The sequence below is a fragment of the Melospiza melodia genome, chromosome 12 (genome assembly GCF_035770615.1).
Source record: "Melospiza melodia melodia isolate bMelMel2 chromosome 12, bMelMel2.pri, whole genome shotgun sequence".
In the NCBI taxonomy this organism is placed as follows: domain Eukaryota; kingdom Metazoa; phylum Chordata; class Aves; order Passeriformes; family Passerellidae; genus Melospiza; species Melospiza melodia.
In genome coordinates, this window is record NC_086205.1 from 13137714 (window position 1) to 13160307 (window position 22594).

A 22594-nucleotide genomic window follows, 5' to 3' on the forward strand; every position below is an offset into this window, starting at 1 on the left:
GGAGAGCCCACTGAAGCCTCTTTTTCCCTATTTTCTTGGGCAAGTTGCCTCCTTTATATAACAGTTGCAAGTTGGCAGTGACTAATGTGACCCCTCTGGGTGTCAGCTGAGATAAACTCCCTGCTGTTCCCCCCTTCTTCCTTGTGCTTGGGACTAGGGTGGGTATTCAAGGAGAAAAGTAAGCTGGCCTTTGGGAAGAATGAAACATGATACAAAAAGGAACCCCATTAGATGTGCTCTAGGATCTGTCTACTTGAGGTCTTTTTAAAATCTCTGGGACTTCACAAACAGACACATTACTTGTTCTTTGTGCCTTACAGTTACTTGAGAGATAACAGTGTGGAAATAGCTGGTTTTAAGATTTAATTTTTTTTATAAAAACCCTATATCCCAAGGCCCTGCCTCCAACAAAAAATCAAAAGCAAATATCTAGGATTGAGAATGAGAACAGGACAAACATAAATATATATGTCAACCATCCTCTAATCCTTTCCATAGCCCCAAGTATTTTTACTACAGAAACATGTTCAAATAATATTATGTAAAGAGTAAACTGCCAGCATATATCTCTTCCACAAATTTGTCTGGTTTCTCTTTAATTTAAAAGAAAATAAAAAGTATAAAATTTCACGGTTATATCCACAGCTTTTAATGAAAAAAACCAACCCTTTTTGTTTGTTTTGAGTTTGGTTTTTAGTGGCCTCATTTGAGGCCACTTGCTTCTTCATTTGTATGGAAAGAGATGGTGAATGGGCTTCTAATCTTACAATCTCTAGGACATTCACAGTTTTGCAGATCTGTTTGCTTTTCTAGATTTCAAATCTTAGACATTAAGGACAAGCATTCTCCTAGCTTTGAGACATCTTTGTTTCCTCTCTGAGTTCTGTCTGACCCTACTTTTTGAGAGGAGACCAGAACTTTCCACAAGATTTCCCACTGCTCCCTCACACTTTTACCTTGTCTGACATGTCCAAGGTTTCATTTTTTCAGAGTTGCAGTATTTGTTCAGATTTGGAACAGCACAGAACATATGCACAAACATGCTATTCTAAATTTGAAGTTCCTGTTTTATTTTAATAGTTTTATTTTAATAACTATTAAACATGTTTCATCTTAGGAAAAAGCTTGAGAATGGTTGAAACAGAAAATGGAAAATTTCAGCCATGTGCAGATTTAACAAATTTCTGTGTAGCTGAATGGAGGTTGTGCACTCAAGTGTGCTACCAGAGGCTTTGCTCAGTGCTCTGACAGGGAGCTGTGTGTAGACATGAGTTGCCAAATGCAGTCTCTTTGTCCAACTTCTTGACTGATGTCTTTTTTTTTTGTTCAGTGGGTCAGGAAGCTGGTGAGGCAGTTTCCATGCTCTCCCTCTTTCATGTTCCTGCAATGCAATTTGAATTTGCTGCAACACGTGTGCTTTTTAGAGGAACAATAATCATGTTGACCTCATGCAAATCAGTGTTGAAGCTGGCTAGTCTTCATGCTTTTGCACGTGTATTTGAAGTGTACTGCAGTGAAATGATACACCACCTCATTTTCCTTCAGTAAAAGCCCTCTGGGCTGAATTTACAGGGCTCCTATGCAAGCTGCAGCAGAAGAGTAAATCCTATTATGGGATTTCTGAAGACAAACTGAAGAGCTGACCAAAAGATGGGTCAGTCCAACTAATCAGCTTTGTAAATGCATTAACATTTCGTTCAGCAGAGATGACCTAGAATGGTCAGCTGCCTGCAGTGTCCGTAGGACTGAGAGGAGCAAGCTGCAGAGCCTGTCTTTGAGGGGTGTGGTGTGCAGACAAGCTGCCTGTTCATACCTCTGGGTGAGGGACATGAGAAACGAGCACAGGGACTTCACCATTCAGTTGCACTCACATATCTTTCTTTGTGCCGTGATTAATCTGAACAAGCATCCCCCAAAGGATTTTACCCAGTGATCATCCTGCAGAGGGTCTATGTGAAAAATATCTAATACTTGACAGATGTGTAGCTGATGTTGCTAATTGTAACACAGCTGCAGCACAAAGCAGGCAGCAGCTATTGTATTCACAGGACAAATTTTAGCATAAAATGGCTACAAGCACTGTAATGGCTCTGTTGATCAGACCTTTGCTGGTGAGGTAGCAGAGGCCCTGATCAGGCAAATTTTGGTGGTAATTACCTGTGTCAAAACCAGCTTCACTGAAGTCAGAACAATCACTGTTTGGAACGAATGTGTTTATGCAGAGCTGGGAATCAAGTGATTAAATAACTACAGGTTTCTCTCTATTGTACTTCACTATCTTTCCAGGCTACTGTCTATGCATTTGAACAGTCATTTATTAGGCTGTAGTGGCTATACAAGCTGCAAAAATGCTTGCAAAAGAGCCCTGATCCTGTGATTTAGAAAATGGGAGTGCCAAGGGTTAATGAAAAAGGGTTGCTTTCTAGAAGCAGTAGGTGATATGCAGGAGGCAAGTCCTGAGCAGCAATTCCCAGGTGTGTAAAATTGTTCTGGTGCCTGCAGTGATGATGTGGCTCAGAGGAAGCAGGGGCTACTGCTGCTAGTGTAAATAGAGATTTCAGTGAGACAATTTGAGTATACAGAGCATATGCTGGATTATTATCTGTGTAACAGCAAGAAGGCAAGAAGGTGCTGGATTTCCACAGCCATGTCATTGTAATTTTATTTAGACTAATACAAAGTCAAAGGGAAGTATGAATTATGTGAACATTAAGTAATCCTGGTAAAGAATGTCTGTGAGTTTGGTCTTTTTGGTTTCTTTTTTTCTTTTTTTTTTTTTTTTGGGGGGGGGGAAGGGGTGAGAGGATTAAGTATCAAGTGTTACATAGGCAGACAGTTATATAATTACATTGAATCACTGTTTTTGATGCACTGAGTGCTCTTTCCAAATGCATGGAGAGGATCAAGGTATATTAGGTGTCAGATAGAAGTTACAGTGAATGAGGTGTAGTGAAGAGTGGCTCTGTAGAGTTCACTGGTCTTGGGAGAAATAAGAAGCTGTGGCAAAGCACAGATAGCTTCAAAGCTGCTCCTATGAGCAGAAAGAAGAACTGGTGTATATTTTAGGCTGAGTCTAGTTATAGCTCATATTAAAAATCTGCTTCTTCTACATCATAAATGTTAATATCAGTCTTGTTAGTTAGATACCTGGCGTGCATGCGCATTTCCAATGGGTTGTTGATGCCAAGATCTAAAAGGGATTTCAGTGCAGAAGTAATATTTCATTCTTGATTCATCATATGCCCATGTACTATCCCAAATAATAGGAGGCCATTTCACATTTGCTAACACCACAGCTGTACCACAGAAGATGGTTACAACTAGAAAGAAGTTATATTAGGGATATTTGAACTAGCATTGTTTTTATGTTGTTACTTTATAATGAAAAGTTCTCTTGAGCAAGGACATGAAACATGATTTTTTTCAAACTGAGAATGCTCACATTCCTACATGTGTGGAGTTTTGTACATGTTCACAGTAGCAGATGAAGACATGATTATGCAAATACTTGTCTTATCTGTTAAGTCAAACAATGCACTGATAAACAGAGGCCAAGAAAAGAAATCTAGTAAAACATTTGACCTCATAAAACGAAAGCTGTGTAGGTGCACAGCAAGGTTATAAACTTAGCAGTCAAAGACAACAGAAACAAACCCCAAATATTTACTTGTTGCTTTTGGTCTTCTACATGCAGCTTTCTTGTTTCTGGCTGTGCTTTTTTCCAATCTCATCCTGGCTCTTGTCCCACCTGCCAGGCTGTTTTCCTTGCTATATCACCTGGGAAAGAGGAGCAGAAGCATTGAAACCTAGGAGTGAGAGTGTTTCTGCTTGGGTTTCTCTGCCTATTGCCTCAACAGCCTGGGCTCTCCTGCTGGTGCCAGGAGATTGAGCATTTGTGAACTGCATGGGAGCAGCTAAGTAGTATCTTTCATAGAAATGGTGAAGAGTACATTGCTGGTAACAACATATATAGCAAGATGTTTTAAAAAAAAGTTGTGACTATTGTTAATGGGAGAAAAAAAGAAGTTTCTACTAATGAGAAGTTTTACAAATAACTGAAGTGCTTCTGAGACAATGTCCAAAAAACCCCACAACCTAGTAAACCCGGTACAGAACAGAAGATGTGTGAAATCTTCAGTTCCATTTCTAGGAATATGAGAAAATTCTAAAACTGGCTAATATTTCCTTTATAACAGTTATACATTATAATGGTAGACACTGTAATGGTATCTGTAGGCAGCATTGCTTCCTTGGATTATTTTCATTTACATGTCTCTTATGATTTAGCTCATGGGCTCTCCCAAAGTTTTTCAATTGCATGAATAGCCTCTGTCTCACTTGGCTATTCCCAGGCTGCCCTGTTATTTCCTTTTGAATTGTCTCTACTAGGGAAAATTTCTGTGATGCTGCAGTTTGTTGCATCAGTCTGACCATTGCTTGAGCACATCATGTGTTACAGTATTACAAGTAAGACCTTAGAATAAATTAAATAGGTTCTTATAAGGAATTATTTTTAATGCTATTTACTGACTTGTTTATAATTTTGGTATTGGAAAATGAATATGATTATGGTTATGTCTCTTTTGGAGAGTTTAAGAACATTGATTACTCTGTATGTGTAACTGTCTCAATCTATTTGTTGAAACAGAACAAGGTTTATTTGCTAACATTTTCATGACCAACAAGACAAAAATAGCCAATATGTTATTGGTGTAGAGTCTTGTTTTGTTTGTTTTTAGTGGCAAGCTGTTGTTTTTGGCAGTTTAAAATACTCTATAAACCTTCATTTGGGTAACTGTTAGAGAATTCTGTATTTGTAACATAAAGAGCAGTGCAAAATAACAAAGCTCTTGAATTTCTGTGATAGGGTTGTCTGCACTGACCAGTGGATTGATTGGTATTCATATTAGTTCTTCTGCAATAAAATTGCCTAGTAAAAAATTCAGTATTAGTTACTCCAAGGATTAAAAACCCCCACATAAGTAAACAATGGCAGGTTAAGAAAAAACAAGATTTTTCTTGTTAGATTTACTTCTAGATTTTCTTTGTCTTTGACATTTACTTTTTTGTCTCAGTCATGAATATTACAATGGTTCTTGTTTTTAATGGGAAATAAGCTTCTCAATTAATGCCTCATGTCAGAACATGACCCTTTCAGAAATAAACTAAATAGCACGAAACTTGAAGCAGAATAGAGAATAAACAATGCTGTCTTGACATTGCACAGAAATGTTTATTAAACAACTCCATCAATATCAAGCTTCCAGGCTTGCTCTACACTCCAGAGTTACTGGCATTGTTTGAGACCTGGAGTTTTGAGCAGTTCAGCTGTATTTATGTTTACTTTGCATAGAAATAGAACAATCTTGCTTGTATTAAATGACTGCAGTATGAGTTAAGGATTGCAACAACAGATGTAAAGGAAAAAAGATATTTTAGCAAAGGTTGTTTTCCCTGTGTTGCCTCCAGCTGAGGCTTCTCTCTCTAACTGCAGAATTCTATTCTAAAAAATGACAATTAAAATTCAAAGTTTTATGTTTAGATAACTGGCTACCTCCACAGAATACCCTCATACACAGGATTTAGTTTGCTGTTTAGGTTGGTTTTACAGACATCCAAATCCTGTTAGGCTGAGCTCCAGTCTCCTCCAGCTTTATGGAACATTTCCAGAGGAAGCATTGAAATGGATAGATTTCATGTCTCTGTTGCTTCCACCATTACCTGGTCTCAGTGCTCGGTCATAAATTGTCTTGGCACTTTTACAAATTTATATATTTCTTCTCTGATCCTATTCTGAATTCTTGATCTAGTATTTTCATGGTCTTTTTGGGTATGTAAACTTACAGAATCAGAACTAGCATCTGCTACAGCCAACAGTAAGTTCCTCACAAACAGCCAGAAAAATAGCTGCATATCTCTTTGAAGCAAAGTAATACAGTGAAAAATGTGACTTTAAGATGATGAATCTGGGAGCTGAGTGAGTCTCATCTGTAGTAAAATGGGCCACCCAACCAACAGGGCAGTAGAGGCAGTAGGATTGAAATTGTAGGTAGGTTTTGTTTGCTGAGGACTCCTGAAGCTACTTGACTCTGACAGTGCTAGCACACAGGTTTTAATTTTTTTAATGTTACCATGGCATCTGAGTTAACAAACATTTAAAAATTACTCCAGAAGTGTTCAGCTTTTAACTATCATTGTTGTGTGGTACTTTTCAGAGTGATCAAGATCCCAGCATCCATCTAGGGTTATGTAACCTGGAGTCTGGATTTCTGCTGCTGTGCTAAACTCCCCTCACTACATTCCTGGCTGGCTTAGAGCTGGGATGTGGCAAATGAAAGTATTCCACAGAAACCTCTCTCAGCCCCTTAACCCCCAACATTAATATATGTGAAACATACACATGCTCCTTACTCCCACAGCAGTCTGATGGCTGCCCTACTATGAAGCATTTCCCTGACATGGATGAACTAAAACACTTGGGTTGAAAAGGGCTTTATTAAACTATTTGTTTCAGAACCTCCTGCTGGCTGGAGGTGCTAAAGGTGAACTACACTGAAAAAGCTTTTGGGTGTAATGGAAAACACCTTAGGGTTTGCTGTGGAGGAATAGAATGTAAGAGAATAGTGCAGAAGGTAATGTCACACCTGAGGAGTTGCAGCTGTACCAATCACCAAAGATTGGGAACAGGCCTGCCCTTAATAGGCCACAGGTGTGACCAATAAGACGATGAGTGCTACAAAAGAGTGGGTGAGCGGGGTGAGGAGAGAGTTGGAGTTTGTTGGTTGTGCTGTGAAGAAGGAGGAGTCAGTGCTGTGAGGAACTGCCCATGAGAAATCACCCAGAAGGTATGGAAGATTTACAATAAGATGACAACAGTTTGCAGTCTATGATAGATTTGGTGTGTGTTAATGTTAAATATGGTATAAAATAAATAAATTTCAGGTACAGTGTTCTTACTTACAGGAGAAGTCTAACTGACCTATTTAGAATGTTTGAAAGTGCATATGTCAATTTATTTTCTCAGCAAGTTCTAGCAGGAGTGACTATTTAAAATGCATCTCAATCCAGTTTTCATTTAACCTTTGGTGGTAAGGTTATTTTATTGTTTATTTTTTTAATCTCTTATTTTTGCATGAGCTGGGCCATAAAACTTAATTATTTGCAGGGCCTTCCCCTCCTTGCCCACCACCCTCGTGCCAAAGGCCGTGCCCTCACAGAGCCTCATGGTGCCGCCATGGTGTGAGTGCAGGCCAGCATGGTGCCAGAGCCCTCAGCCCTTCCTGCCCCAGGCTGGGAGCGGCACCTTCTATACTCCCAACTCCCTGGGATGGAGGGCAAAGACTGACCATGCTGGAAAGGGCACCTTCCTCAGAAACCATCACAGAGGTTGTTTATAATTCGTGATCAAAGTTAAGGTACTAAAGTGGGGCCCCTCAGTTCCTCCCTAGGGCCGTATGAGGCCTGAGCTCTGTCCCTTGCTGTGGGCCCGGAGGTTGTGCCTCATACCTCCCAGTTTATACATTTATTTCTGGAATGTCAATCTTTCTCTTCCCCAGAAATGAGTCCCTGATTGCTTTATTTGAAACAAAATGATGTTTCTTTTAAAAATCCAAGTTAGAACTGCCTACCCAGTTTCATGGAAACCTGTGAGGAAGCCTGCTTTCCCTGAACCACCAAGTTCAGTGTGTAGGTGAAAGGCATTATTTAGGCTCTTGTAAAACAACAGGAGAAAAACCGTGTAATGTAACATTATCAGAAAAGGCTTAAAATCTGTGGGGTTTTATTGCAACTAAAGGAAACACGGCTGACTGTAATGACAAAAAAGCCATTAAAATGCCTTTCATTAAGGAGCTATTTCTTCTTTGCCTATCCCCTTTGTTGTATAAAGCCTGCAAATATCAGGCAGTTGTGTCCTGGTGAGGGAGCAGCTGCCTCTGGGCAGAGGCTGTGGCTGCAGAGCCAGCAGGAAAACATCATGGCACACAGCTGAGGGATGGGATCCAGGCTGCAGAGCACCTGCCAAGGACTGCAGCTTGTACAAAACTTCTCTCAGGTGATTTCAAGGGGTGGAAAGGCAGATGACTAATACTGCAATGAGGTAAAAATTGTGCTTTTCCACTTCAGAAGACCCCAGGGATTTGGTGATCTCCTGGCAGGTGTCAATACTAAGCTGATGACTTAAAGTTAACTTTAACCCAAAAATATTATAGACTCCATTCCCTTAAAACTTAAGGAAGATTTTTCTCTCTCATATTGGTCTCCTCATCAGTAAGTATATTTACTGGAAGTCTTTCATTTGGCGGCAGAAGTTACCTGATACAGGTCATATGCTGAGATATCCCTCAGGCCCAGAGCCACCAGCCTTGGTGCCTGTGGCAACTGTTGCTGTAGAGTGTTGGCTTTTATTTGAAGTTCTATAAAACACTTTTTTCTGTTTAATGTGTTGCAGCCTTATCATAGGAAATAATCTTAAAGACAAAATAGTTGTTTTCTTTGTTTGTTTTTACAAGGTAGATTTTGGCTCAAAGTTACACAATTCTGCAGCCTCAAAAGAGCTCAGTAGGCAGACTTCAATTTTTTTAAATGCAATTTTGTTGCTGTTGCTGCAATAGGCGAATCTGTTGTGTTCCACACATAGAGCAATACTGCACTTATCCAAAGTATGGCCCCAAGCTAGCAACTGAATCAATGTCAGTTTGGGATTTCAAACCTGACTTCTTGTTCAGTGTCTGGAATTACTTTATGAAAAAATAACTTACCCATACATTCGACATTCACCTGTGAGACCACTCAGTCCTTTATTCCTCATTATGCAGAAAACCACTCTTTAATAGAGACATTTATGACTTTTTATTACTGTAAATGATAGACCTATCTCTATGTTCAGAATATATTTCAGCTGAAATTATCCCAGCCAGCTGCTCTGAGAATACTTACCCTTTAAACTGTCCAAATAAAAACCCAATTTCTTTATTTTGTTGCAGCCCACATTTTTCATGAAGTAAACCTGCTTTTTTGGTACTACCTAAAAACAGCAGCCAGACAAAGTTAAGGGAATAAAAAGCAGGCCTTTTTTACTGAAGGGCCTTCAGTTACATCTAGGGCAATCAAAGCCCCCCCAGGGGCTACACCCAAAAAATGGATGATGGTTTTTCACACTTTTATACGTTTGCTCCTTTTGCATATTGGGGGTTAATTTTCCAATTACAGCTTTGGATAATGAAGTAATTTATCCCAAGTTTGCTCCTGCCCAACTCACTTTTGTTTACATCTCTCAGGGCCTGAGAGACAAAGGACAGTAGGTGTCCTTCATTCCCAGGCCTAGAGAGAAATTGTTTTGCCTCATCAAAATGTTAAAGCAGCAGCTAACACTGTATATGGAGTTTAGAGTTATACACTAAAATGCAGGATTACAAAGATAAGAAAAATATAAGAGCTAGCATCCTATGGCATTAACTATATTCCATAATTACAGAAATGTTTTTGTACCAGTTTGTTGCTTATTTTGGGGCAGCATCTCAGGCAATATTTGTCATACTTGCATATTTAGTTCTCATCAGGCACTTACTGGATATGGAGGATGATCTTCAACAGGCAAGTGAAGGAGGTCAGACAAAATGAAGAGTATTCATCCTTTTTAACACGAAGCTGCTTTAGCAGAACCCCTAATAATGAACAAAATGTGGGAATATATAATGAACACAGGGTTTGTCCCGAAAAACCCAACATTTTTCTTCAGAGGTTGGACACTGATGGATTAGGAAATAGTGACGGTGATGTGTGATTTCTAACATAAAGGAAGGAATAGCCTCAATATAAAGCTCTCTAGCTTTATGCAATGCATGCCAATGAGATCAAAAAACATTGTATTGCTTTATCATAGAAGAATTGGATTTTGGCATGCACTAAAGAAATTAGTTTAGCTGCATCAGAAAACCTTGTAGTTTTATGGGTCTAAAAAGAGTTTCATGAATTCAAAGGGAAGTACTATTAGAAGAGCAGGAAAAGGTAGCTGGGGAAAAAATCTCTTTTCAACTGGCTGAAGCCATGGTCTTGGGCCATCTAGGCAGGATGGGAAGGAATCTTGGTGTAGAATTCTTTATGGCAGTCAGGCATCCTCTATTTTTACTTTGTTGCTCAGATGTGGTCAATTTGGTCCTTTGTCAGCAAGGCCCCCAAGGGCCTTAAGAGCACTCTGACACCAAATGGAGAAAGTGCTTGAAAGGATCTCACAAGCAGGCTTGGAGATTATTCCATAATGCACCTCTCTTTTTTGGAGTGGTTGGGTGGTGAGACTAGGAGAATATCATTAGTGCTTCTCCTGCAGAAGCAGGTTTAAGTTCCTGAAATGGTTTGTGTGACTCCAGGAGGAGGACCTGTGTTTTAGGATACTTCTCTCCCTTTTTCCATTCCAGCCTTTAAGAATGCAGTGCAGCTTCATGCCCCAGCTTCCTATGCCATCCTGCTGGGGGTTGTTTTAAGAACTGCATCAAAAGCAAAGTGATATGTTTAGCCCATAACTGCTGTGGAGTCATCTTTAAGTATCAATTGCTTCTCCATATTGAAAGTTCTATTTTTGCTAATTTAGTTAATTTACACATTTTCTACTTGGTTTAACTGCACTTACAGGTGCATTTCAGTATCTCTCTGTGCCTAATGACTGCAGGAGAATTTATATGGTTCTTGTTATAGCTTCAAAGAAGCTGGATAATGCAAGTTGATTTAAATGAAAATATTAATGCACTAGAGAGTTGCCTGTGCAGAATTTGTGGTGAGTTCTGTAATCCCTGTATTTATTTTTTCACACACCCACTTGCACATAATTTATCAGCATGTTCAATATAATCCTCAAGGGCTATAGTACTTGGATTTTTGGTTGTGAGCATGACTTGTGTTTCTGCTACTACTTGAAAATCAGTCTGTACATAATTTCTTTAAATTTCTTTCTGTCAGAATCAAATGTATCATTTTAAAGAAACAAGCCCACAGGGCTTCCATATTTGGTCAATGTGCAGCAAGAAATTTCATGAGAAATGTTTTTAATATCAAATCTCTGCACTGGTATTTTAATAGCCTCAAATTTAACTGTATGACACAATAAGGTTTCTGACAAGAGTGATTACATCTTTGGCATTAGGACAGAAAGGGACAGGTTATATTTTCTGCACTGTTTATCTGTTATTCCCAGCTCAAGAAGGACTTTAACCTGCTCTGTAAGACCACTTAGGAATTTATTCATTTACTTATGATTTTTAATTTATAAGAATGTTAAAAAAGTGCATCTCTTCCATAAAGACATCTGACTTCTGCTGGGAATTTCTGCAGCTAATACTGCAGATACTCCTTCTGAATCTTTTTCTACAGCAGATCCAAAGGGATCCCATCTGTCATAGCTTGCATGATAAAGATTTGATTTTTACTTTGACTATTCCAAAAAAGAGGTTGCAAAAAAAAAAAAAATAATTAAGACTAAGTGGTTGAAACATGCATGCTTGCACCTAAAGGCACTCTAATTTAGACTGTGGGTCTTTTGGTTTTATTTTTAGAAAGTATACAGTCCCCTGTGGATGTCTTTGGAAGACAGGACTCAACAGCTTTTAGGTCCTGAACTCCCTTCTTTCTTTTTGAGTTGTTAACCAGATGCTAATTGTTATAATACTGATTCTAGACATTTACCCACCATTTTTCCAGCATCTGGTTTGCAAAATATATTTCAATTCATGCAGAAAACTACTTGTTCAGCCAACTAGAAGCTTAGGGCTTCCTTGAGTGATGCCTTAACACCCTTGAGACAAAGAAAACTGCTGCTCTGCTCCACTTGCAAAATGTTATATTGAGGATTAAGACATTATATGAGCAGAGGAAGGTAGCAAATTTGCAAGAGTCACCAGCATGCAGGAATCTAAGCCAGCTGTGGGATAGTCTTGTCAATAAAATGCTGTTTGAATTAATCACTATCACAGGAGAACTCAGGTAGAAATGCTGACAAGACCATGTGTATCTGAAGTACTTAAATGCTTCAAACTCTCCTATAATGACTTTGCACATACAAGATAAACCTAATAAATGTGTTTAATAATTGAGACCAAGCTCACCATTTGGCATTTGAAGTTTTAGTAGAGAAGACTGTCTTTTATATATTGACCATGTCATAGAAAATTCCTATAAAAGATTTTTTCCTTTTCCTCCAATATTTGAGGAACTCAGTGTAGGGCAGATGGCATGAAGGAAGTTGCAGTGTTATTTTTCTATGAAAAAAGTAGAAATGTGTTCAGTATGCAGCACAACAAGCTGCTTCTCTACTAGATCATGTGCCTCCAGCCACATGAGCCTGGTGTTTCCTCTACTAATATTCCAATCAAGTGCCCATTCTAGCCCTTGGGGACAGAGCAGGTCATGTATAATTGTAATGATTCCCTGAATCACAAAACACTGAGCACAAACATTTTTTTTTTCAATTTGCATTTGTCTTTGTCAGTCTGTTGACTCCCTCATGAATTTTGTTGGCATTTTGCCTCTCTTCCATGTTGCAGGTAGGAGTGTTATGAAAGTTGCACAAAGCTGGGTGCCGTGTTAACTTTGATGGCTAGCTCTGTCACAACCTTCTTTTCTTCTTAACAAAAGGAAAGCAATTGCCTTGAGTAATGCAAGAAAATTGGCAGAAGTTACAGATGGCACTGTCAAATAGCAAAAGAAAAAATAATGTCCCATCTACTGTGATTTTTCTGGCAGAATTGAGGATGCTTCTGTCATTTCCCTGACATGATGCTATACTTATCCGTGGCACATGGACAAGACTTGTCATTTAGATAAGAGCTGAAGTGAACAGAGAAAGCAGAGCCACAGTAGATTTATTAGTTTGGATTGAATTCAGAAGAAAAACTGCTGTTGAGAATTTTGATATTCATTTCATGTGATTCTGCACTTGCTGTAAACTATAGCAGCTTGACCCAGTAAAGATGTTCCTGTTTTTTAAACATACCATTGTCTAAAGTTAAAGTGCAGTATCTCTCTCTGCGTACCTTGTAAATGGCTCATCTATGCTGGTGATAAAACTTATGCAAAACTGTGGTATCAACCTTGTGTTATTTTTGTTTTTTAAAGCCACCCAAATAAATAGAGCAATCCTAGCAACCTGTATTGTTACATGCACAGAGTCAGTCCCCCAGTTTCTACCCTTTTAATGTTCTTCTCTGTTCTGTACAGCAGCCATATGTCATTTGAAACAGTGTGTTGCCTTTTCAGGTGTAATTTGGTTTACAACATGTTTATTCTCAGCAGGCTTTTCTCTGGTCTGTGTGTGACTCTGAAACCACTTCAAGATGACTTGCACAGTGTGATAAACTTCAATAGTAATAATAAAAACAAGTAAAAAACCTAAGCAAAACAAAAGACCAAAAAACCAACAAACCAAACCTAAATAAAACAGAAAAAAAAATCCCCCACCCACCTAACTGAGAGTAAAGCACAAGTTTGCCTTATTTACATTGGAACAGATCCAGAATGTGTCAGTGGAGGGAAGTATTGAAAGAAGTTGTGAAAAAGAAGGTTTAGTTTTGGTGAAGGAAATGGGAACAGGAAATCCCAGAGACAGGCTGTTACCACAGGTCTGAGGATCCACTCCTCTGGGTTCTGTGCAGTCCAAGCAGCCTTAAGGGAACTCAGTTGTTCTCTGTGCTATTTGCTGCCTGCCCTGTGTGCTCTCTGTACACCCAGGCTGGCTGTTCAGATGTCCCCCCGGTGAGAGGTCCTGGTGGCGCTGCTGCTCTGCCTGCAGCGGGGTGGGAGGAGCTGTGCATGTCCTGCAGGGCTCTGCTGCTGCAAAGCTCTTCCTCAGTACCTGTCTGACAGGAGAGGAAAGGGTGTGGCAGTGCCCAGAAAATGGGCTGGTTTGGTGTAAAACCTGGCAGCGAGTCTTTAACATTGGTCACATGTTTGTGACCAGTCTGTTAGGATATACCTTCGTGTTCTGCACCCAGGATATTGGCAGGTGTGTTGATTTAGAGGATAAGTTCATGAGAACTGTGTCTTCACAGGCATACTTCAGAAAATTGAATAAGTCATAAAGCCTTGATTTCTCAGCCTTAAATGGCTGTAAAAAAATGTTTTGGGGAGGAAATGCTTTGGTTAGTAGTGGAACATACTAAATTATTGCATGGTATTTCTTCCTTTCCTGTTTTAAAAGTTTTCTTGGTCCTGACCCAATGACAATGTCTCCCCTAGGAGGAAATGGTTAGACACAATAACCTTGGTTGCCGTCTTGTAAGAACCATGCATTTAAAAGGAATAAGTCACTTTGAAAGAGTTCTGAAGGCTCCCCTGGGTGTAGGCTGTTTGTGCTGTCCTGGAGTAGTGATGGGGGGGAACTTCCTGAGCATGAGAGGGTCCTGGGCTGGTGCAGAGTCAGGGTGGCATCTCTCCCATATCTGTAACCCTCCATAAGGAGGAGGCAGTCACTGATGGCTTGCAACAACATCTTAGGAACTTTTTGATGTGTGTTAGAGGATGTGGGAGGATAAGGGCACTGGTGTTCTTTACCTGTGTAAAGAAGCGATTGATACCTTCTGTGCTTCCCCATTGTGTACGAATGCAGCTGTAACTTGTGTTTTCTGATTTTCCAAGGAACTTGCAGACTGTCTGAATGTCTTCCTTACCTTTTAATTTGTTTTTAAGTTTGTAAAGTACTAACTTTCCTAGAGCTAAAAACTAGTATGTATTGGTAGGTTTGGTCATAACAAAGATGGGACCTTGGAGAAATTGTGTAGTGGGGGAGGAATTCAGTCACTTATAGTTCAATATTGCAAACAATAAAGGGAGTAAATATGTAATGGGAAATAGCTTGAGAGCACACTATTAGTAGGAACAAATGTAAAATGATGAGGATGGAAATCCAAAAACTCTGAGAAAGCAGAAAGGAAGCATAAATCAAGCAACTATTTTTTTTCTACTGCACTCTAAAGGACGATGAACACAATAAGCAGTTGATGTGGGGCTGTATCTTTCTTTAGAGTGCTCTCTCTGGAGTCAGTGAGAAGTAAAATGTAAAGGCAGAATTTGAGATAGCATTCTTAAACCTTGATTTAGATTCATTAAAACATATCACGGCAACTAGAATAAGTGACTCAAATCAATGACCAGACTTTTGGAATAACCCCAGCTTATCTACATTTATCCCATATAAAATCCAGTATTTCCATACAAATATCAGGATTCTAATTAGGCCTGATGGGAAAGGACTCACTACCAAATGGAAGCATGGGAACATTATGTTTCAGCCACATGCTTGGTAGTAAGAATGACATAACTGCAATTCTCTATTGCTCTTCAGAGCTGAAGAATTAGCTAAACAAAGGGGTGGCATCAGCTCTCACTGATGTAGTCTAAGTTTTGAGTCCCATCTCATGGGCAAATTTGCCAGTTCTCCTTTGTGTGTTGGAGCATCCAACAGACTGATCCTAAAAGTGGATGGTGCATGACCTAAACTGTTGTGTTGCCTAGTAAAATCTACTGCCTGTAAGGCTCCACTGCCAGCAAGAAACACTTCCCTCACTGGAAAACATCAATACTTTTATCTTCCTTCTCTTCCTTGGAAGGCATAATTTTGTTTACTGGAACATTATAGTACCTCAAGAAAACAAAAACCCCCAAAACAAAACAAAAACCAGGAACAATTTTACCATGTCAGACCAAAATTCTGTTTAGCCATTTTTAGTTTTCAGCTGTGGCAGTAATTAACAGATGCCAAAGCAGGATGAGTGTAGAGTGATCCACTTCCATGGGCTGTGGAAATCTGCAGTCAGAGCACTACCCAAGTGCAAGACTGCATGAATTGTATTAGTGTCCATCAATGGATCTGTTGTCCACAAATTGTTTGGTTCCTTTTTGAACTTTCTTGTTTTCCTGATCTCCCCAGTCTTCTGTGGCAAAATAATCAATGAAGTATGTAAAAATATTTATTCTTCTATGCTTTTAAGAGTAGCACTAAATAGCATGACATGGGTAATTGTGGTGTTCTGAGAAACAGTTGATAATCACTTCCTATTCATCTTCTCCACATTGACAGAGATGCATGAAATAAGCATACTCCATCTTTATTGTCAGGTTTCCACTCTGAAGAGTCCTTTTCTATTCAGTCTCTATTTTTAGAACATCATTTTGTCTCTAATCATCCTTTGTTGCCCCTTTCTGCTATGTGTGTTATGAGGTTACTAAAATTGCACTCATGATTCAATCCTGTGGGCACCCAAAGGATTTATATAAAAACATAATGATGTTTCATGTTTTGTTCTCCGTTTCCCTAACAATTCCTTACTTACATTTAGAATATTGGCACTGAGATTATATTTTTATCAAAGTAGCAGTTATTTTTGATCAATATCAGAGATACTACATTACTTTTTGAGTAGGAAAAGATAATTTCAAGCAAGTAATTTTGTACTTTTGTTTTCCCGATGGACATTTCTTCATTTATTGATGATGAATTTCATCTGCCTTTTAATGACTCATTTAGCATTGTTAGGTCTTTCTGGAATTCATCTGTGTTTGTTATGGTCTCTATTACCATGACTAAATTATCATCAACAAGAGAATTGTTTATTCTTGTAATTTGCCTTCTGTCTTCTAGCAAATTATCAGTCTGCCAGGGGATGTTCCTTCTTACCCAATGACATTTTATTTTTCTTAAAGGTCATTTAGAGACTTTTCTAAATTAATTTTTGAAGAAGATCTAGGATCCTCTATGGCTGGACTATGCGATCTTGTTTTTACAAGTTCAGAAACTTAATAAATTTGAAATATTATTTTTATTGAAAAAGGAGAAAAGTTGATTTGCTTTCCATTCTGTTATGTTGTTGAAAGTACCCAGCAAATTTATTATTTATTTTGCTTTCAACCTCTCTACGCAAGTTAGAAGCTTTTGTCCAGGTTTGTAGTTGCTTGGATCAACCTTGCCAACATTCATTTCTCTCCTATGGAAGTCAGTTTCAGTGATAGGGCTTTATAGAGTAGCAGGTAGTAAACAGACATTTCATTAAGAAATTCTTTTAAACTCTTGGCTGAATATGATAAGGCATGTTGTTCAGGTGGTGATTTGGCTTGATTAATTTGATTTCAATGATTAAGCCTTCTACAGGCACTGCAGATTTTAATGGAGTCTTAGATGTGACCTGATGATTCTTAGGAATGCTCTGGGGTGAGAAGGTCCCCACAGCTCTTTCTGTCCTGTGAACATTAGCACAGAAAAATCCATTGAGCTTTTTCCTATGGTTTCAGCTTCTCTGAATGCTTTGCCTGCCCTTCAAGCACTATCCAGAATGCATCCTGGCTTTTATGTCTTTAGCAAGTATTTTCTTTGAAATCTCTGCCTGGCCTTGATACTTTCACATTAAACTCTAGGATGTTTTGTTTTGTTCTGTTTTGGTTTTTTTTTCCAATTTGTTGTGTCTTCTATTTTCTTAAGAATTTCAACTCTTTGCTCAGTGAAGAATCACCACTTTAAACTGACAGGGTGTGTTTAGATTAGATAGTAGGAAGAAATTCCTTACTGTGAGGGGGGTGAGGCCCTGAGCATTCAGGCAAGGCCAGGTGTGTCAGTCTGGTCCAGTGGAAAGTGTCCCTGCCCATGGCAGGTGGTTGGAACTGGATGATCTTTAAAGTCCCTTCCTACCCAAACCCTTCTGTGATTCTGGGCTACCCTGCTGCCCATGAGGACTGAGAGCTTTCATCAGCTGAGCGTGGAAGAAGTTCCAATGGAAAAGGGGGCATTGGCAGAGCTCTTTTATTGCCACACCTTATTAGATTACCTTTCAGGGAAAAAATACTCTTTGTCTTTTCCAGCAAGAGCCTTTTTTCATGTAGCCTGTGATGAAGATTCATAGTTCAGTTAGTCACCAAAATACAACTAGGGTTAAAAAAAAAATTACATATCACTTCAATAAACTGTTCATTCCTAACAGATTCAGTGTGGTTAGATTTCTCATAAGAGAAGCCCCTGCAGACAAAAATTAGGCAAATTACCTGGGCCAGTACTGAGTGACTGAGAACTGGGAACTTTTAATTAAGTTGATATAAAACATTTATATGTTAAATGTTCTTTACTTAATATTGGCTGCATAAATAATTCAGCTGAGAAAAAAGATGAAAATTCCTAGACTAGTAGATTTGACAAGCTTGATTGTGCTCATGAAAGTGTAGACAGAGCTTAAAAATTACATGCTCAGAACAGGGATCCTAATGTCACCATTATCACAAGTTACTGAAATGGAAGAAGAGCAGCCTATTAGCTTTTATTTGCTAATAAAATTTGGCTAGTAATAGCAGCAGCAACAAAACCAGCAGGTGCTCTGTGCCCATTAGTCAAATTTATTATATAACAACAGTATTTGATTACCCGACTGATGACTTGTGAAGTGTTTCTGTGTGTCTGTGTGCACAATCCAGAGCCTGACTGCAAATACCTGATTGCCAGACAAATCATGTTGGGTTCTTTGGGTTTTGTTCCTAGTTGGATGAAGCACTTGTGCAAATAGCTGATTGCAGTGAAAGTCCATTGGAGAGTCTCCCTGGTGGAACCAGAAAATACGTTTGGTAGCCTTTTCACAGGGGCCAGACATAAACTGTCTGAAATCACAGAAAACTCATGTTTATCAACAGTTCTTAGAAAGAAACCTTTATTTTTTTTCCCATTTATTGCATTTTTTAATGTTTAAACTGTTAATTATACTACTGGAGTTTGTGAGAAAGGTTCATCCACTCAGAAATCTGGGGCCACAGAGTTTTGCCTTCTGCAAAATTGTCTCAACTATGTGCTAAAAATGTATCTGTGTAGTTTGGGTTCTAAAACAAGGATTAAAATAATGATTTCTGCATTTTTCTATCTGGCATATGCATGTTTTGGCTTCATACACATATGGTTAATTTCCATTTGACTTTAGTGAGTGTGTGGAGGGGCTTCACCTGCTAGGCACAGCTTCAAGAGGGAGTAGCCAGATGTTGGTACTGCTGCACAGAGTTAAAGGTGGGCAAGAGGGAAGTGGGAAATGCATCCTGCAAGTCACAGCTCCTATGCTTTTCTCCTGCTCATGGAGGTAGGAGAGCTGCTGTGGCAAACATGAAGCTAAGCACTGCATAGTAATTTCAGACAGTTGTTCTAAAAAAGCAGAACATTTTGATTTACTTGGGTTGGGTTTGATATAGGTGTCAAGGGAACTATTTGGGTTTCCCCAGTATAAGGAAAGGAAAATACAATTTTTATTATTTTTTCACTGATGTTTGGCTGCAGTCTGGCTCCCTTTATTGTACTGGAGTAGCTGTGGCTATTAGTATTTTATTCCTTCCCTCTCCCCATCAGAACTCCACAGCCCATCTGGAACAGGCAGGAGCAAAGAGCAGGGAGACAGACTTTTAGCCCCAGGTCTGTCAGAGAGGACTCAGACAGTTGAGCAGAAGCTGTTAAAGTAACACCAACATGCTGAACCTGTATGTGTCCTCACCTAACCTCTCTGGACGCACTTTGTTTTGCAGCCACCTGTGTCCTCTCTTTCCTGGGGTCTTAATTACACATTTGTGGCCAGGGCAGGGCTGGCACATGAGCTGCCTTGGGGCTCACATCCTCTCACAACACGTGTGGGTACATGTGTGTGCAGCAGGAGGAGGACAGGAGGCCTGACCTCCTGCCTGTGGGTGACTAACTGGATCTTCCTCTCAATTACTTCAAAATGTTAGAGAAAATTTGTTGTTCAGCTTTTCAGAGCAATTACCTGAGATGAAGGCAGCACGGAAATCATGGAAACTTTCTCTATTAGTGAAAAATACAGTTTAGTATTTTTATTGCTCTCATACACAAAAACATACTGGAAATTGTTTCACTGCAAAGTGAAATAAGAGGTGAAACATTAGAAACACTCATTACAGCCTAAAGTGTTAAGAAGTGAAGTGTTGAATAACACAAACAACTGAAAAGAGATTTAAGCATTTGTATTTAAATCTCTAAGATCTCCTCAAAGGGAATAACACACGATGGAGAATCTTCCTACATTGTCTTAAAGCATCAGAGTTTTTCAGAGTTCTTGAGTATACGTGTGTGAAGTTAAAGTGCAAGCGAAGGAGCAAAGAATAGATAAGATCAATTTAATTATCTATTAATTTATCTGAGTATTAATATAATAATGTATTTGTTAATTATTTGATTTCCTTCTCACAAGCTATTTCCACAGTGCATATTTTGCTCACAGACTGGGCTGGAAGGGACAATGTGGTACTGCTGAGACTTCACTCTGGTGAGGACCAGCTTCTGTGCAGCACAGTGTGCTGTTTGCAGACAGTTCAGCTTTTAAGCAAAACTAAATATGGTGGTTGAGAAATTGTGCTTTGAATGTGAAATGCACTAAAATAGCATTAAAAGTTTTATTATTCTGAAAAGGGAACTCCTTTTGTGCCCTGCCTGCTACTGGACTCTTTAGTGCCCTGGGTGCTGCAGGTTGAGTCTGTGTGGGCAGTTTGAGGTGCAGAAAACACTGCATTCCTTGTTGGGAATCCTACTGAGCCCGCATTGCTCATATGCAGCAGGTGTCCTGGCAGGGCAGGTGTGCCTCTGTGTTACTTTGATACACATGACTGTCTGCAGTTTAAAAACAAATAATTCTTTTTGTTTGTTTTTGTCCACATGTTTTTCATTTGAATGATTATATTTTGAAGCGTGGACTCATTCTTCAAGCCTTGTCTTTTACTTCTCCTGTAGCTGTCTGTGAGAAGAATAATTCTGTTGTAAATGGACAGAATGTGATATAAAATTCAAGAGGCAATAAACATAAACTTGATAATATAATTAAATGTGCTTCTTCAATAGACATTTTCGGGCTGTGAGTGCAGTTCAACTCTGAACCTTTATGCAGTGGCCTCATTAGTGGTGCTGGTAGAGACTGCAGTAGGACTAGCAACAAGTCCTCAAACAGGGCAAATTAAAACAAATTCCACATCCAAGTAATTGAAGCCTCTGCAAGCCGAGAATTCTAGAAAATTTCTTCTGAGTTTCATCCTTTCAAAAGCTTGAATTTTTTTTTTCCTCTTCTGTTTTCCATTTGGAAAATTCAGAATATTTTCTTCCTTAGGCTTTTAATGGAAGTTGAAGTTGCAGGATATTTTTTGTTTTTGAACAAGATGAGCTTTTGCCTTATCTGTGGCTAATCATGAATTATTGGGAAATAAGTATAGAGCTTTTTTGTGCATGGGTTATTTCTTAGCTGTTGTTTTCTATGTCATTTTGATAAGGGAGTTCATGGCAATTATTCTGCAGATTTCTTGTTAAAAATGTTTGTGATAAAGAATTAACTGTTTCATAAACTGTTGGTTTATGAATAAATATTAGCAAGAATCTTTCTAAATTTACATAAAATCATTGTAATTATTTTAAAAGGCTCCCAAACCAAAACATATCTTATAACAGTGCTGATTGGCTACAAAATAAAAATTGGATAACAGTGAACATGTTTCTAAGCATGTTGCATATATTAAGAGACATGACTAAACTCTTATTTTATAAAATCATAAGTAACTCCACACAGGTCTCCATGAGGCAAGAGGTTATCTGTCATGTATAAGAAGTGAAGGCAGAGCAAAACCAGAGATTTTGTGTCAGGAGATAGATGAAGGATGGAATGCATGAGGGGGAAAAAGTGAAAATTGTTTGTAAATCATTGGTTGATTTTTTTCTGTCATCTTGTGGGGGGATAGGATGTAAGAGAATAGAGATAGATTGCCTTCTGCACTCACCCCTGAGGAGTTTCAGCTGCACTAATCACCAAAGATTAGGAACAGGCCTGCCCTTAACAGGCCACAGCTGTGTCCAATAAGCATGAGTGCTGTAAAAGCCTGGGTTGGGTGGTTGAGGAGGGAGTTGGAGTTTGTTGGCGGTGCTGTGAGGAGATGGCCATGAGAAATCACTGAGAAGGTATGGAAGTTTTACAATAAGTTGAAAATATCATCGGACTTTTTTTCTTTGGTAATTCTTCTGCAGAGAGATTTCTCCAATACTAGAGACAAGTCCCCCATGGGAGGAAAGGCTTTGAAGAGAGTCTCTGCCAAATTGTGGTATCTTTCTGCCCAGTATCTCTCTCCATTAGTTCAGTTTGTGAATGAACAGTCATGTTGGGCTATTGATCAAAATGTGTGGTGACATAGACCAAAATGAGAGGTATGGCTTGGCTACTATTAATTTAGGCATTTAAGTTTTGTCTGTACTCCAGTATCTCTGAGATTCATATTGTCTATAAAATCCCATGTAAACAAATCTTTGAAACTTAGAGGGCCCTGTTCCTTCGGTGGGTAGTGCCCCAGCCTTCGGGTCAGGTGCCTGGAGAACTCAAGGATGCCAGTGAAGAAATTCTGACCTTGTTCTCTGCCAGCATTGTGTTATTTGCTTTAAAGTATTTGGGTCCTGTTGTTCAACTGTGATACACAGGCTTTGTGATGTGGCTGAGGGGAAAAAAAGTCAGTATCACAAACTGCTCTAAAATAATTTAGCAAAAGAGGAAATGAAGCAATTCCAGCTCTGGGATGAATATACTGACACTTGCATTAAAATGATAAATAGCAAAAT